Here is a 16,796-nt window from a genome sequence, read left to right as displayed (position 1 = left end):
TATCCTCTAAAATATTAATCGCAACCAGGTTTAATTGACTGTTTCGGTGTTGTACCGCATTACTACGTGATCCAAACCAGAAAAAGGCCAAAATCTGGCCAACAAGTAAGCGAAAAATGCGAAAGTACGAGCCAGATGAGGGCAAATCCCTGACCTAACCGAGACATAACCGGCGTTATCTTCTAAAATATTAATCGCTACCAGGTTTAATTGACTGTTTCGGTGTGGTACCGCATTACTACGTGATCCAGACCAGAAAAAGGCCAGCATCTGGCCAACAAGTATGCGAACAATGCGAAAGTACGAGCCAGATGATTGCAAATACCAGAACTAACCCAAACATAACCAGCGTTTTCCCCCAAAATATTAATCGCAACCAGGTTTAATTGATTGTTTCAGTGTGGCACCACATTACTACGTGATCCAAACCCAAAAAGCCCAGGATCTTGCCAACAAGTATGCGAAAAATGCGAAAATACGAGCCAGATGACGACAAATCCCAGACCTAAACGAGACATAACCGGCGTTATCCTCTAAAATATTAATCGCAACCAGGTTTAATTGACTGCTTCGGTGTGGAACCACATCACGACGGGATCCAAACCACAAAAAACCCAAGATATGGCCAACAAGTAAGCGAAAAATGCGAAAGTACGAGCCAGATGAGGGCAAATCCCTGACCTAACCGAGACATAACCGGCGTTATCCTCTAAAATATTAATCGCTACCAGGTTTAATTCACTGTTTCGGTGTGGTACCGCATTACTGCGTGATCCAAACCAGAAAAAGCCCAGGATCTGGCCAACAAGTATGCGAAAAACGCGAAGGTACGAGCCAGATGAGGGCAAATCCCAGACCTAACCGAGACATAACCGGCGTTATCCGCTAAAATATTAATAGCAACCAGGTGTAGTTGACAATTTCGGTGTGGTACCGCATTACTACGTGAGCCAAACTAGAAAAAGGCGATGATTTGGCCAACAAGTATGCGAAAAATGCGAAAGTACGAGCCAGATGAGGGCAAATTCCAGACCTAGCCCAGACGTAACCGGCGTTATCCTCTAAAATATAAATCGCAACCAGGTTTAATTGACTGTTTCTGTGTGGATCCACATTACTACGTGATCCAAACCAGAAAAAGGCCAGGATCTAGCCAACAAGTATGCGAAAAATGGGAAAGTACGAGCCAGATGACGGCAAATCCCAGACCTACACGAGACATAACCGGCGTTATCCTCTAAAATATTAATCGCTACCAGGTTTAATTGATTTTCGGTGCGGTACCGCGTCACTACGTGATCCAAACCAGAAAAAGGCCAGGATCTAGCCAACAAGTATGCGAAAAATGGGAAAGTACGAGCCAGATGAGGGCAAATACCAGACCTAACCGAGACATAACGGGCGTTATCCTCTAAAATATTAATCGGAACCAGGTTTACTTGACTGCTTCGGTGTGGAACCACAACACGACGGGTTCCAAACCACAAAAAACCCAAGATCTGGCCAACAAGTAAGCGAAAAATGCGAAAGTAGGAGCCAGATGTGGGCAAATACCAGACCTAACCCAGACATAACCGGCGTTATCCTCTAAAATATTAATCGCAATCAGGTTTAATTGACTGCTTCGGTGTGGAACCACATTACTACGGGATCCAAACCAGAGAAAACCCAGGATCTGGCCAAGAAGTATGCGAAAAACGCGAAAGTACGAGCCAGATGATGGCAAATCCCAGACCTAACCGAGACATAACCGGCGTTATCCTCTAAAATATTAATCGCAACCAGGTTTAATTGATTGTTTCAGTGTGGTACCTCATTACTACGTGATCCAAACCAAAAAAGCCCAGGATCTTGCCAACAAGTATGCGAAAAATGCGAAAGTATGAGCCAGATGATTGCAAATACCAGAAATAACCCAGACATAACCAGCGTTATCCTCTAAAATATTAATCGGAACCAGGTTTAATTGATTGTTTCAGTGTGGTACCACATTACTACGTGATCCAAACCAAAAAAGCCCAGGATCTTGCCAACAAGTATGCGAAAAATACGAAAGTATGAGCCAGATGATTGCAAATACCAGAAATAACCCAGACATAACCAGCGTTATCCTGTAAAATACTAATCGGAACCAACTTTTATTGACTGTTTCAGTGTGGTACCACATTACTCCGTGATCCAAACCAGAAAAAGCCCAGGATCTGGCCAACAAGTATGCGAGAAATGCGAAAGTACGAGCCAGATGAGGGCAAATCCCAGACCTAACCGAGACATAACCGGCGTTATCCTCTAAAATATTAATCGCAACCAGGTTTAATTGACTGTTTAGGTGTTGTACCGCATTACTACGTGATCCAAACCAGAAAAAGGCCAGGATCTGGCCAACAAGTATGCGAAAAATGCGAAAGTACGAGCCAGATGAGGGCAAATCCCAGACCTTACCCAGACGTAACCAGCGTTATCCTCTAAAATACTAATCGGGACCAGCTTTCATTGACTGTTTCACTGTGGTACCACATTACTACGTGATCCAAACCAAAAAAAGCCCAGGATCTTGCCAACAAGTATGCGAAAAATGCGAAAGTACGAGCCAGATGAGGGCAAATACCAGAACTAACTCAGACGTAACCAGCGTTATCCTCCAAAATACTAATCGGGACCAGCTTTCATTGACTGTTTCAGTGTGGTACCAAATTACTACGTGATCCCAACCAAAAAAAGCCCAGGATCTTGCCAACAAGTATGCGTAAAACGCGAAAGTACGAGCCAGATGATTGCAAATACCAGAACTAACCCAAACATAACCAGCGTTATCCCCCAAAATATTAATCGCAACCAGGTTTAATTGATTGTTTCAGTGTGGCACCACATTACTACGTGATCCAAACCCAAAAAGCCCAGGATCTTGCCAACAAGTATGCGAAAAATGCGAAAATACGAGCCAGATGACGACAAATCCCAGACCTAAACGAGACATAACCGGCGTTGTCCTCTAAAATATTAATCGCAACCAGGTTTAATTGACTGCTTCGGTGTGGAACCACATCACGACGGGATCGAAACCACAAAAAACCCAAGATCTGGCCAACAAGTACGCGAAAATTGTGAAAGTATGAGCCTGATGATTGCAAATACCAGAACTAACCCAGACATAACCAGCGTTATCCTCTAAAATATTAATCGGAACTAGGTTTAATTGACTGTTTCAGTGTGGTACTAAATTACTACGTGATCCAAACCAGAAAAAGGCCAGGATCTGGCCAACAAGTATGCGAAAAATGGGAATGTACGAGCCAGATGATTGCAAATAGCAGAACTAACCCAAACATTACCACCGTTATCCCCCAAAATATTCATCGCAACCAGGTTTAATTGACTGCTTCGGTGTGGAACCACATTACGACGGGATCCAAACCACATAGAACCCAAGATCTGGCCAACAAGTACGCGAAAATTGCGAAGGTATGAGCCAGATGATAACAAATACCAGAACTAACCCAGACATAACCAGCGTTATCCTCTAAAATATTAATCGGAACCAGGTTTAATTGACAGTTTCAGTGTGGTACCTCATTACTACGTGGTCCAAGCCAGAAAAAGGCCAGGATCTGGCCAACAAGTATGCGAAAAATGCGAAAGTACGAGCCAGATGATTGCAAATACCAGTACTAACCCAAACATAACCAGCGTTATCCTCCAAAATATTCATCGCAACCAGGTTTAATTGACTGCTTCCGTGTGGAACCACATCACGACGGGATCGAAATCACAAAAAACCCAAGATCTGGCCAACAAGTATGGAAAAATGCGAAAGTACGAGCCAGATGACGGCAAATCCCAGACCTAACCGAGACATAACCGGCGTTATCTTCTAAAATATTAATCGCTACCATGTTTAATTGACTGTTTCGGTGTGGTACCGCATTACTACGTGATCCAGACCAGAAAAAGGCCAGCATCTGGCCAACAAGTATGCGAAAAATGCGAAAGTACGAGCCAGATGATTGCAAATACCAGAACTAACCCAAACATAACCAGCGTTATCCCCCAAAATATTAATCGCAACCAGGTTTAATTGATTGTTTCAGTGTGGCACCACATTACTACGTGATCCAAACCCAAAAAGCCCAGGATCTTGCCAACAAGTATGCGAAAAATGCGAAAATACGAGCCAGATGACGACAAATCCCAGACCTAAACGAGACATAACCGGCGTTGTCCTCTAAAATATTAATCGCAACCAGGTTTAATTGACTGCTTCGGTGTGGAACCACATCACGACGGGATCCAAACCACAAAAAACCCAAGATATGGCCAACAAGTAAGCGAAAAATGCGAAAGTACGAGCCAGATGAGGGCAAATACCAGACCTATCCCAGACATAACCGGCGTTATCCTCTAAAATATTAATCGCAACCAGGTTTAATTGACTCTCGGTGTCGTACCACGTTACTACGTGATCCAAACCAGAAAAAGGCCAGGATCTCGCCAACAAGTATGCGAAAAATGGGAAAGTACGAGCCAGATGAGGGCAAATACCAGACCTAACCCAGACATAACGGGCGTTATCCTCTAAAATATTAATCGGAACCAGGTTTACTTGACTGCTTCGGTGTGTAACCACATCACGACGGGATCCAAACCACAAAAAACCCAAGATCTGGCCAACAAGTAAGCGAAAAATGCGAAAGAACGAGCCAGATGAGGGCAAATACCTGACCTATCCCAGACATAACCGGCGTTATCCTCTAAAATATTAATCGCAACCAGGTTTAATTGACTTTCGGTGTGGTACCGCGTTACTACGTGATCCAAACCAGAAAAAGGCCAGGATCTAGCCAACAAGTATGCGAAAAATGGGAAAGTACGAGCCAGATGAGGGCAAATACCAGACCTAACCGAGACATAACGGGCGCTATCCTCTAAAATATTAATCGGAACCAGGTTTAATTGACAGTTTCAGTGTGGTACCTCATTACTACGTGGTCCAAGCCAGAAAAAGGCCAGGATCTGGCCAACAAGTATGCGAAAAATGGGAATGTACGAGCAAGATGATTGCAAATAGCAGAACTAACCCAAACATTACCAGCGTTATCCCCCAAAATATTCATCGCAACCAGGTTTAATTGACTGCTTCGGTGTGGAACCACATTACGACGGGATCGAAGCCACAAAAAACCCAAGATCTGGCCAACAAGTACGCGAAAATTGTGAAAGTATGAGCCAGATGATTGCAAATACCAGAACTAACCCAGACATAACCAGCGTTATCCTCTAAAATATTAATCGGAACTAGGTTTAATTGACTGTTTCAGTGTGGTGCTAAATTACTACGTGATCCAAACCAGAAAAAGGCCAGGATCTGGCCAACAAGTATGCGAAAAATGGGAATGTACGAGCCAGATGATTGCAAATAGCAGAACTAACCCAAACATTACCAGCGTTATCCCCCAAAATATTCATCGCAACCAGGTTTAATTGACTGCTTCGGTGTGGAACCACATTACGACGGGATCCAAACCACAAAGAACCCAAGATCTGGCCAACAAGTACGCGAAAATTGCGAAGGTATGAGCCAGATGATAACAAATACCAGAACTAACCCAGACATAACCAGCGTTATCCTCTAAAATATTAATCGGAACCAGGTTTAATTGACAGTTTCAGTGTGGTACCTCATTACTACGTGGTCCAAGCCAGAAAAAGGCCAGGATCTGGCCAACAAGTATGCGAAAAATGCGAAAGTACGAGCCAGATGATTGCAAATACCAGTACTAACCCAAACATAACCAGCGTTATCCTCCAAAATATTCATCGCAACCAGGTTTAATTGACTGCTTCCGTGTGGAACCACATCACGACGGGATCGAAACCACAAAAAACCCAAGATCTGGCCAACAAGTATGCGAAAAATGCGAAAGTACGAGCCAGATGACGGCAAATCCCAGACCTAACCGAGACATAACCGGCGTTATCCTCTAAAATATTAATCGCAACCAGGTTTAATTGACTGCTTCGGTGTGGAACCACAACACGACGGGATCCAAACCACAAAAAACCCAAAATCTGGCCAACAAGTAAGCGAAAAATGCGAAAGTACGAGCCAGATGAGGGCAAATCCCTGACCTAACCGAGACATAACCGGCGTTATCTTCTAAAATATTAATCGCTACCAGGTTTAATTGACTGTTTCGGTGTGGTACAGCATTACTACGTGATCCAGACCAGAAAAAGGCCAGCATCTGGCCAACAAGTATGCGAAAAATGCGAAAGTACGAGCCAGATGATTGCAAATACCAGAACTAACCCAAACATAACCAGCGTTATCCCCCAAAATATTAATCGCAACCAGGTTTAATTGATTGTTTCAGTGTGGCACCACATTACTACGTGATCCAAACCCAAAAAGCCCAGGATCTTGCCAACAAGTATGCGAAAAATGCGAAAATACGAGCCAGATGACGACAAATCCCAGACCTAAACGAGACATAACCGGCGTTATCCTCTAAAATATTAATCGCAACCAGGTTTAATTGACTGCTTCGGTGTGGAACCACATCACGACGGGATCCAAACCACAAAAAACCCAAGATATGGCCAACAAGTAAGCGAAAAATGCGAAAGTACGAGCCAGATGAGGGCAAATCCCTGACCTAACCGAGACATAACCGGCGTTATCCGCTAAAATATTAATAGCAACCAGGTGTAGTTGACAATTTCTGTGTGGTACCGCATTACTACGTGAGCCAAACTAGAAAAAGGCGATGATTTGGCCAACAAGTATGCGAAAAATGCGAAAGTACGAGCCAGATGAGGGCAAATTCCAGACCTAGCCCAGACGTAACCGGCGTTATCCTCTAAAATATAAATCGCAACCAGGTTTAATTGACTGTTTCGGTGTGGATCCACATTACCACGTGATCCAAACCAGAAAAAGGCCAGGATCTAGCCAACAAGTATGCGAAAAATGGGAAAGTACGAGCCAGATGACGGCAAATCCCAGACCTACACGAGACATAACCGGCGTTATCCTCTAAAATATTAATCGCTACCAGGTTTAATTGACTTTCGGTGCGGTACCGCGTCACTACGTGATCCAAACCAGAAAAAGGCCAGGATCTAGCCAACAAGTATGCGAAAAATGGGAAAGTACGAGCCAGATGAGGGCACATACCAGACCTAACCGAGACATAACGGGCGTTATCCTCTAAAATATTAATCGGAACCAGGTTTACTTGACTGCTTCGGTGTGGAACTACATCACGACGGGATCCAAACCACAAAAAACCCAAGATCTGGCCAACAAGTAAGCGAAAAACGCGAAAGTAGGAGCCAGATGTGGGCAAATACCAGACCTAACCCAGACATAACCGGTGTTATCCTCTAAAATATAAATCGCAACCAGGTTTAATTGACTGTTTCGGTGTGGATCCACATTACTACGTGATCCAAACCAGAAAAAGCCCAGGATCTGGCCAACAAGTATGCGAAAAACGCGAAGGTACGAGCCAGATGAGGGCAAATCCCAGACATAACCGAGACATAACCGGCGTTATCCGCTAAAATATTAATAGCAACCAGGTGTAGTTGACAATTTCTGTGTGGTACCGCATTACTACGTGAGCCAAACTAGAAAAAGGCGATGATTTGGCCAACAAGTATGCGAAAAATGCGAAAGTACGAGCCAGATGAGGGCAAATTCCAGACCTAGCCCAGACGTAACCGGCGTTATCCTCTAAAATATAAATCGCAACCAGGTTTAATTGACTGTTTCGGTGTGGATCCACATTACCACGTGATCCAAACCAGAAAAAGGCCAGGATCTAGCCAACAAGTATGCGAAAAATGGGAAAGTACGAGCCAGATGACGGCAAATCCCAGACCTACACGAGACATAACCGGCGTTATCCTCTAAAATATTAATCGCTACCAGGTTTAATTGACTTTCGGTGCGGTACCGCGTCACTACGTGATCCAAACCAGAAAAAGGCCAGGATCTAGCCAACAAGTATGCGAAAAATGGGAAAGTACGAGCCAGATGAGGGCACATACCAGACCTAACCGAGACATAACGGGCGTTATCCTCTAAAATATTAATCGGAACCAGGTTTACTTGACTGCTTCGGTGTGGAACTACATCACGACGGGATCCAAACCACAAAAAACCCAAGATCTGGCCAACAAGTAAGCGAAAAACGCGAAAGTAGGAGCCAGATGTGGGCAAATACCAGACCTAACCCAGACATAACCGGTGTTATCCTCTAAAATATAAATCGCAACCAGGTTTAATTGACTGTTTCGGTGTGGATCCACATTACTACGTGATCCAAACCAGAAAAAGGCCAGGATCTGGCCAACAAGTATGCGAAAAATGGGAAAGTACGAGCCAGATGAGGGTAAATTCCAGACCTAACTGTGACATAACGGGCGTTATCCTCTAAAATACTAATCGGGACCAACTTTTATTGACTGTTTCAGTGTGGTACCACATTACTACGTGACTCAAACCAGAAAAAGCCCAGGATCTTGCCAACAAGTATGCGAGAAATGCGAAAGTACGAGCCAGATGAGGGCGAATCCCAGACCTAACCGAGACATAACCAGCGTTATCCTCTAAAATATTAATCGCAACCAGGTTTAATTGACTGTTTCGGTGTGGAGCCACATTACTACGGGATCCAAACCAGAAAAAACCCAGGATCTGGCCAACAAGTATGCGAAATCGCGAATGTATGAGCCAGATTGTTGCAAATACCAGAAATAACCCAGACATAACCCAGACCAGTGTTATACTCTAAAATACTATTCGGAACCAGATTTTATTGACTGTTTCTGTGTGGTACCATATTACTACATGATCCAAACCAGAAAAAGCCCAGGATCTGGCCAACAAGTATGCGAGAAATGCGAAAGTACCAGCCAGGTGAGGGCAAATCCCAGACCTAACCGAGACGTAACCGGCGTTATCCTCTAAAATATTAATCGCAACCAGGTTTAATTGACTGTTTAGGTGTTGTACCGCATTACTACGTGATCCAAACCAGAAAAAGGCCAGGATCTGGCCAACAAGTATGCGAAAAATGCGAAAGTACGAGCCAGATGAGGGTAAATACCCGACCTAACCCAGACGTAACCAGCGTTATCCTCTAAAATACTAATCGGGACCAGCTTTCATTGACTGTTTCAGTGTGGTACCACATTACTACGTGATCGAAACTAAAAAAAGCCCAGGATCTTGCCAACAAGTATGCGGAAAACGCGAAAGTACGAGCCTGATGATTGCAAATACCAGGACTAACCCAAACATAACCAGCGTTATCCTCCAAAATATTCATCGCAACCAGGTTTAATTGACTGCTTCGGTGTGGAACCACAACACGACGGGATCCAAACCACAAAAAACCCAAAATCTGGCCAACAAGTAAGCGAAAAATGCGAAAGTACGAGCCAGATGAGGGCAAATCCCTGACCTAACCGAGACGTAACCGGCGTTATCCTCTAAAATATTAATCGCTACCAGGTTTAATTGACTGTTTCGGTGTGGTACCGCATTACTACGTGTTCCAAACTAGAAAAAGGCCAGGATCTTGCCTACAAGTATGCGAAAAATGCGAAAGTACGAGCCAGATGAGGGCAAATACCAGACCTAACCGAGACATAACCGGCGTTATCCTCTAAAATATTAATCGCAACCTGCTATAGTTGACAATTTCGGTGTGGTAGCGCATTACAACGTGATCCAAACCAGAAAAAGGCCAGGATCTAACCAGCAAGTATGCGAAAAATGGGAAAGTACGAGCCAGATGATGGCAAATCCCAGACCTAACCGAGACATAACCGGCGTTATCCTCTAAAATATTAATCGCAACCAGGTTTAATTGATTGTTTCAGTGTGGTACCACATTACTACGTGATCCAAACCAAAATAGCCCAGGATCTTGCCAACAAGTATGCGAAAAATGCGAAAGTATGAGCCAGATGATTGCAAATACCAGAAATAACCCAGACATAACCGGCGTTATCCTCTAAAATATTAATCGCAATCAGGTTTAATTGACTGCTTCGGTGTGGAACCACATTACTACGGGATCCAAACCAGAGAAAACCCAGGATCTGGCCAAGAAGTATGCGAAAAACGCGAAAGTACGAGCCAGATGATGGCAAATCCCAGACCTAACCGAGACATAACCGGCGTTATCCTCTAAAATATTAATCGCAACCAGGTTTAATTGATTGTTTCAGTGTGGTACCTCATTACTACGTGATCCAAACCAAAAAAGCCCAGGATCTTGCCAACAAGTATGCGAAAAATGCGAAAGTATGAGCCAGATGATTGCAAATACCAGAAATAACCCAGACATTACCAGCGTTATCCTCTAAAATATTAATCGGAACCAGGTTTAATTGATTGTTTCAGTGTGGTACCACATTACTACGTGATCCAAACCAAAAAAGCCCAGGATCTTGCCAACAAGTATGCGAAAAATGCGAAAGTATGAGCTAGATGATTGCAAATACCAGAAATAACCCAGACATAACCAGCGTTATCCTGTAAAATACTAATCGGAACCAACTTTTATTGACTGTTTCAGTGTGGTACCACATTACTCCGTGATCCAAACCAGAAAAAGCCCAGGATCTGGCCAACAATTATGCGAGAAATGCGAAAGTACGAGCCAGATGAGGGCAAATCCCAGACCTAAACGAGACATAACCGGCGTTATCCTCTAAAATATTAATCGCAACCAGTTTTAATTGACTGCTTCGGTGTGGAACCACATCACGACGGGATCCAAACCACAAAAAACCCAAGATATGGCCAACAAGTAAGCGAAAAATGCGAAAGTACGAGCCAGATGAGGGCAAATCCCTGACCTAACCGAGACATAACCGGCGTTATCCTCTAAAATATTAATCGCTACCAGGTTCAATTGACTTTTTCGGTGTGGTACCGCATTACTACGTGAGCCAAACTAGAAAAAGGCGATGATTTGGCCAACAAGTATGCGAAAAATGCGAAAGTACGAGCCAGATGAGGGCAAATTCCAGACCTAGCCCAGACGTAACCGGCGTTATCCTCTAAAATATAAATCGCAACCATGTTTAATTGACTGTTTCGGTGTGGATCCACATTACTACGTGATCCAAACCAGAAAAAGGCCAGGATCTAGCCAACAAGTATGCGAAAAATGGGAAAGTACGAGCCAGATGACGGCAAATCCCAGACCTACACGAGACATAACCGGCGTTATCCTCTAAAATATTAATCGCTACCAGGTTTAATTGACTTTCGGTGCGGTACCGCGTCACTACGTGATCCAAACCAGAAAAAGGCCAGGATCTAGCCAACAAGTATGCGAAAAATGGGAAAGTACGAGCCAGATGAGGGCAAATACCAGACCTAACCGAGACATAACGGGCGTTATCCTCTAAAATATTAATCGGAACCAGGTTTACTTGACTGCTTCGGTGTGGAACCACATCACGACGGGATCCAAACCACAAAAAACCCAAGATCTGGCCAACAAGTAAGCGAAAAATGCTAAAGTAGGAGCCAGATGTGGGCAAATACCAGACCTAACCCAGACATAACCGGCGTTATCCTCTAAAATATAAATCGCAACCAGGTTTAATTGACTGTTTCGGTGTGGTACCGCATTACTACGTGAGCCAAACTAGAAAAAGGCGATGATTTGGCCAACAAGTATGCGAAAAATGCGAAAGTACGAGCCAGATGAGGGCAAATTCCAGACCTAGCCCTGACGTAACCGGCGTTATCCTCTAAAATATAAATCGCAACCAGGTTTAATTGACTGTTTCGGTGTGGTACCGCATTACTGCGTGATCCAAACCAGAAAAAGCCCAGGATCTGGCCAACAAGTATGCGAAAAACGCGAAGGTACGAGCCAGATGAGGGCAAATCCCAGACATAAACGAGACATAACCGGCGTTATCCGCTAAAATATTAATAGCAACCAGGTGTAGTTGACAATTTCTGTGTGGTACCGCATTACTACGTGAGCCAAACTAGAAAAAGGCGATGATTTGGCCAACAAGTATGCGAAAAATGCGAAAGTACGAGCCAGATGAGGGCAAATTCCAGACCTAGCCCAGACGTAACCGGCGTTATCCTCTAAAATATAAATCGCAACCAGGTTTAATTGACTGTTTCGGTGTGGATCCACATTACTACGTGATCCAAACCAGAAAAAGGCCAGGATCTAGCCAACAAGTATGCGAAAAATGGGAAAGTACGAGCCAGATGACGGCAAATCCCAGACCTACACGAGACATAACCGGCGTTATCCTCTAAAATATTAATCGCTACCAGGTTTAATTGACTTTCGGTGCGGTACCTCGTCACTACGTTATCCAAACCAGAAAAAGGCCAGGATCTAGCCAACAAGTATGCGAAAAATGGGAAAGTACGAGCCAGATGAGGGCAAATACCAGACCTAACCGAGACATAACGGGCGTTATCCTCTAAAATATTAATCGGAACCAGGTTTACTTGACTGCTTCGGTGTGGAACTACATCACGACGGGATCCAAACCACAAAAAACCCAAGATCTGGCCAACAAGTAAGCGAAAAATGCGAAAGTAGGAGCCAGATGTGGGCAAATACCAGACCTAACCCAGACATAACCGGTGTTATCCTCTAAAATATAATTCGCAACCAGGTTTAATTGACTGTTTCGGTGTGGATCCACATTACTACGTGATCCAAACCAGAAAAAGGCCAGGATCTGGCCAACAAGTATGCGAAAAATGGGAAAGTACGAGCCAGATGAGGGTAAATTCCAGACCTAACTGTGACATAACGGGCGTTATCCTCTAAAATACTAATCGGGACCAACTTTTATTGACTGTTTCAGTGTGGTACCACATTACTACGTGACCCAAACCAGAAAAAGCCCAGGATCTTGCCAACAAGTATGTGAGAAATGCGAAAGTACGAGCCAGATGAGGGCGAATCCCAGACCTAACCGAGACATAACCAGCGTTATCCTCTAAAATATTAATCGCAACCAGGTTTAATTGACTGTTTCGGTGTGGAACCACATTACTACGGGAGCCAAACCAGAAAAAACCCAGGATCTGGCCAACAAGTATGCGAAATCGCGAATGTATGAGCCAGATTGTTGCAAATACCAGAAATAACCCAGACATAACCCAGACCAGTGTTATACTCTAAAATACTATTCGGAACCAGATTTTATTGACTGTTGCTGTGTGGTACCATATTACTACATGATCCAAACCAGAAAAAGCCCAGGATCTGGCCAACAAGTATGCGAGAAATGCGAAAGTACCAGCCAGGTGAGGGCAAATCCCAGACCTAACCGAGACATAACCGGCGTTATCCTCTAAAATATTAATCGCAACCAGGTTTAATTGACTGTTTAGGTGTTGTACCGCATTACTACGTGATCCAAACCAGAAAAAGGCCAGGATCTGGCCAACAAGTATGCGAAAAATGCGAAAGTACGAGCCAGATGAGGGTAAATACCCGACCTAACCCAGACGTAACCAGCGTTATCCTCTAAAATACAAATCGGGACCAGCTTTCATTGACTGTTTCAGTGTGGTACCACATTACTACGTGATCGAAACTAAAAAAAGCCCAGGATCTTGCCAACAAGTATGCGGAAAACGCGAAAGTACGAGCCTGATGATTGCAAATACCAGGACTAACCCAAACATAACCAGCGTTATCCTCCAAAATATTCATCGCAACCAGGTTTAATTGACTGCTTCGGTGTGGAACCACAACACGACGGGATCCAAACCACAAAAAACCCAAAATCTGGCCAACAAGTAAGCGAAAAATGCGAAAGTACGAGCCAGATGAGGGCCAATCCCTGACCTAACCGAGACGTAAGCGGCATTATCCTCTAAAATATTAATCGCTACCAGGTTTAATTGACTGTTTCGGTGTGGTACCGCATTACTACGTGTTCCAAACTAGAAAAAGGCCAGGATCTTGCCTACAAGTATGCGAAAAATGCGAAAGTACGAGCCAGATGAGGGCAAATACCAGACCTAACCGAGACATAACCGGCGATATCCTCTAAAATATTAATCGCAACCTGCTATAGTTGACAATTTCGGTGTGGTAGCGCATTACAACGTCATCCAAACCAGAAAAAGGCCAGGATCTAACCAGCAAGTATGCGAAAAATGGGAAAGTACGAGCCAGATGATGGCAAATCCCAGACCTAACCGAGACATAACCGGCGTTATCCTCTAAAATATAAATCGCAACCAGGTTTAATTGATTGTTTCAGTGTGGTACCACATTACTACGTGATCCAAACCAAAATAGCCCAGGATCTTGCCAACAAGTATGCGAAAAATGCGAAAGTATGAGCCAGATGATTGCAAATACCAGAAATAACCCAGACATAACCGGCGTTATCCTCTAAAATATTAATCGCAATCAGGTTTAATTGACTGCATCGGTGTGGAACCACATTACTACGGGATCCAAACCAGAGAAAACCCAGGATCTGGCCAAGAAGTATGCGAAAAACGCGAAAGTACGAGCCAGATGATGGCAAATCCCAGACCTAACCGAGACATAACCGGCGTTATCCTCTAAAATATTAATTGCAACCAGGTTTAATTGATTGTTTCAGTGTGGTACCTCATTACTACGTGATCCAAACCAAAAAAGCCCAGGATCTTGCCAACAAGTATGCGAAAAATGCGAAAGTATGAGCCAGATGATTGCAAATACCAGAAATAACCCAGACATAACCAACGTTATCCTCTAAAATATTAATCGGAACCAGGTTTAATTGATTGTTTCAGTGTGGTACCACATTACTACGTGATCCAAACCAAAAAAGCCCAGGATCTTGCCAACAAGTATGCGAAAAATGCGAAAGTATGAGCCACATGATTGCAAATACCAGAAATAACCCAGACATAACCAGCGTTATCCTGTAAAATACTAATCGGAACCAACTTTTATTGACTGTTTCAGTGTGGTACCACATTACTCCGTGATCCAAACCAGAAAAAGCCCAGGATCTGGCCAACAATTATGCGAGAAATGCGAAAGTACGAGCCAGATGAGGGCAAATCCCAGACCTAAACGAGACATAACCGGCGTTATCCTCTAAAATATTAATCGCAACCAGTTTTAATTGACTGCTTCGGTGTGGAACCACATCACGACGGGATCCAAACCACAAAAAACCCAAGATATGGCCAACAAGTAAGCGAAAAATGCGAAAGTACGAGCCAGATGAGGGCAAATCCCTGACCTAACCGAGACATAACCGGCGTTATCCTCTAAAATATTAATCGCTACCAGGTTTACTTGACTGCTTCGGTGTGGAACCACATCACGACGGGATCCAAACCACAAAAAACCCAAGATCTGGCCAACAAGTAAGCGAAAAATGCGAAAGTAGGAGCCAGATGTGGGCAAATACCAGACCTAACCCAGACATAACCGGTGTTATCCTCTAAAATATAATTCGCAACCAGGTTTAATTGACTGTTTCGGTGTGGATCCACATTACTACGTGATCCAAACCAGAAAAAGGCCAGGATCTGGCCAACAAGTATGCGAAAAATGGGAAAGTACGAGCCAGATGAGGGTAAATTCCAGACCTAACTGTGACATAACGGGCGTTATCCTCTAAAATACTAATCGGGACCAACTTTTATTGACTGTTTCAGTGTGGTACCACATTACTACGTGATCCAAACCAGAAAAAGGCCAGGATCTGGCCAACAAGTATGCGAAAAATGGGAAAGTACGAGCCAGATGAGGGTAAATTCCAGACCTAACTGTGACATAACGGGCGTTATCCTCTAAAATACTAATCGGGACCAACTTTTATTGACTGTTTCAGTGTGGTACCACATTACTACGTGACCCAAACCAGAAAAAGCCCAGGATCTTGCCAACAAGTATGCGAGAAATGCGAAAGTACGAGCCAGATGAGGGCGAATCCCAGACCTAACCGAGACATAACCAGCGTTATCCTCTAAAATATTAATCGCAACCAGGTTTAATTGACTGTTTCGGTGTGGAACCACATTACTACGGGATCCAAACCAGAAAAAACCCAGGATCTGGCCAACAAGTATGCGAAATCGCGAATGTATGAGCCAGATTGTTGCAAATACCAGAAATAACCCAGACATAACCCAGACCAGTGTTATACTCTAAAATACTATTCGGAACCAGATTTTATTGACTGTTGCTGTGTGGTACCATATTACTACATGATCCAAACCAGAAAAAGCCCAGGATCTGGCCAACAAGTATGCGAGAAATGCGAAAGTACCAGCCAGGTGAGGGCAAATCCCAGACCTAACCGAGACATAACCGGCGTTATCCTCTAAAATATTAATCGCAACCAGGTTTAATTGACTGTTTAGGTGTTGTACCGCATTACTACGTGATCCAAACCAGAAAAAGGCCAGGATCTGGCCAACAAGTATGCGAAAAATGCGAAAGTACGAGCCAGATGAGGGTAAATACCCGACCTAACCCAGACGTAACCAGCGTTATCCTCTAAAATACTAATCGGGACCAGCTTTCATTGACTGTTTCAGTGTGGTACCACATTACTACGTGATCGAAACTAAAAAAAGCCCAGGATCTTGCCAACAAGTATGCGGAAAACGCGAAAGTACGAGCCTGATGATTGCAAATACCAGGACTAACCCAAACATAACCAGCGTTATCCTCCAAAATATTCATCGCAACCAGGTTTAATTGACTGCTTCGGTGTGGAACCACAACACGACGGGATCCAAACCACAAAAAACC

Source organism: Colletes latitarsis, unplaced genomic scaffold, assembly GCF_051014445.1.
Source record: "Colletes latitarsis isolate SP2378_abdomen unplaced genomic scaffold, iyColLati1 scaffold0002, whole genome shotgun sequence".
Taxonomy (NCBI): Eukaryota; Metazoa; Arthropoda; class Insecta; order Hymenoptera; family Colletidae; genus Colletes; species Colletes latitarsis.
The sequence above is the reverse complement of the archived record's forward strand: the minus strand, read 5'-3'. Positions refer to the sequence as shown.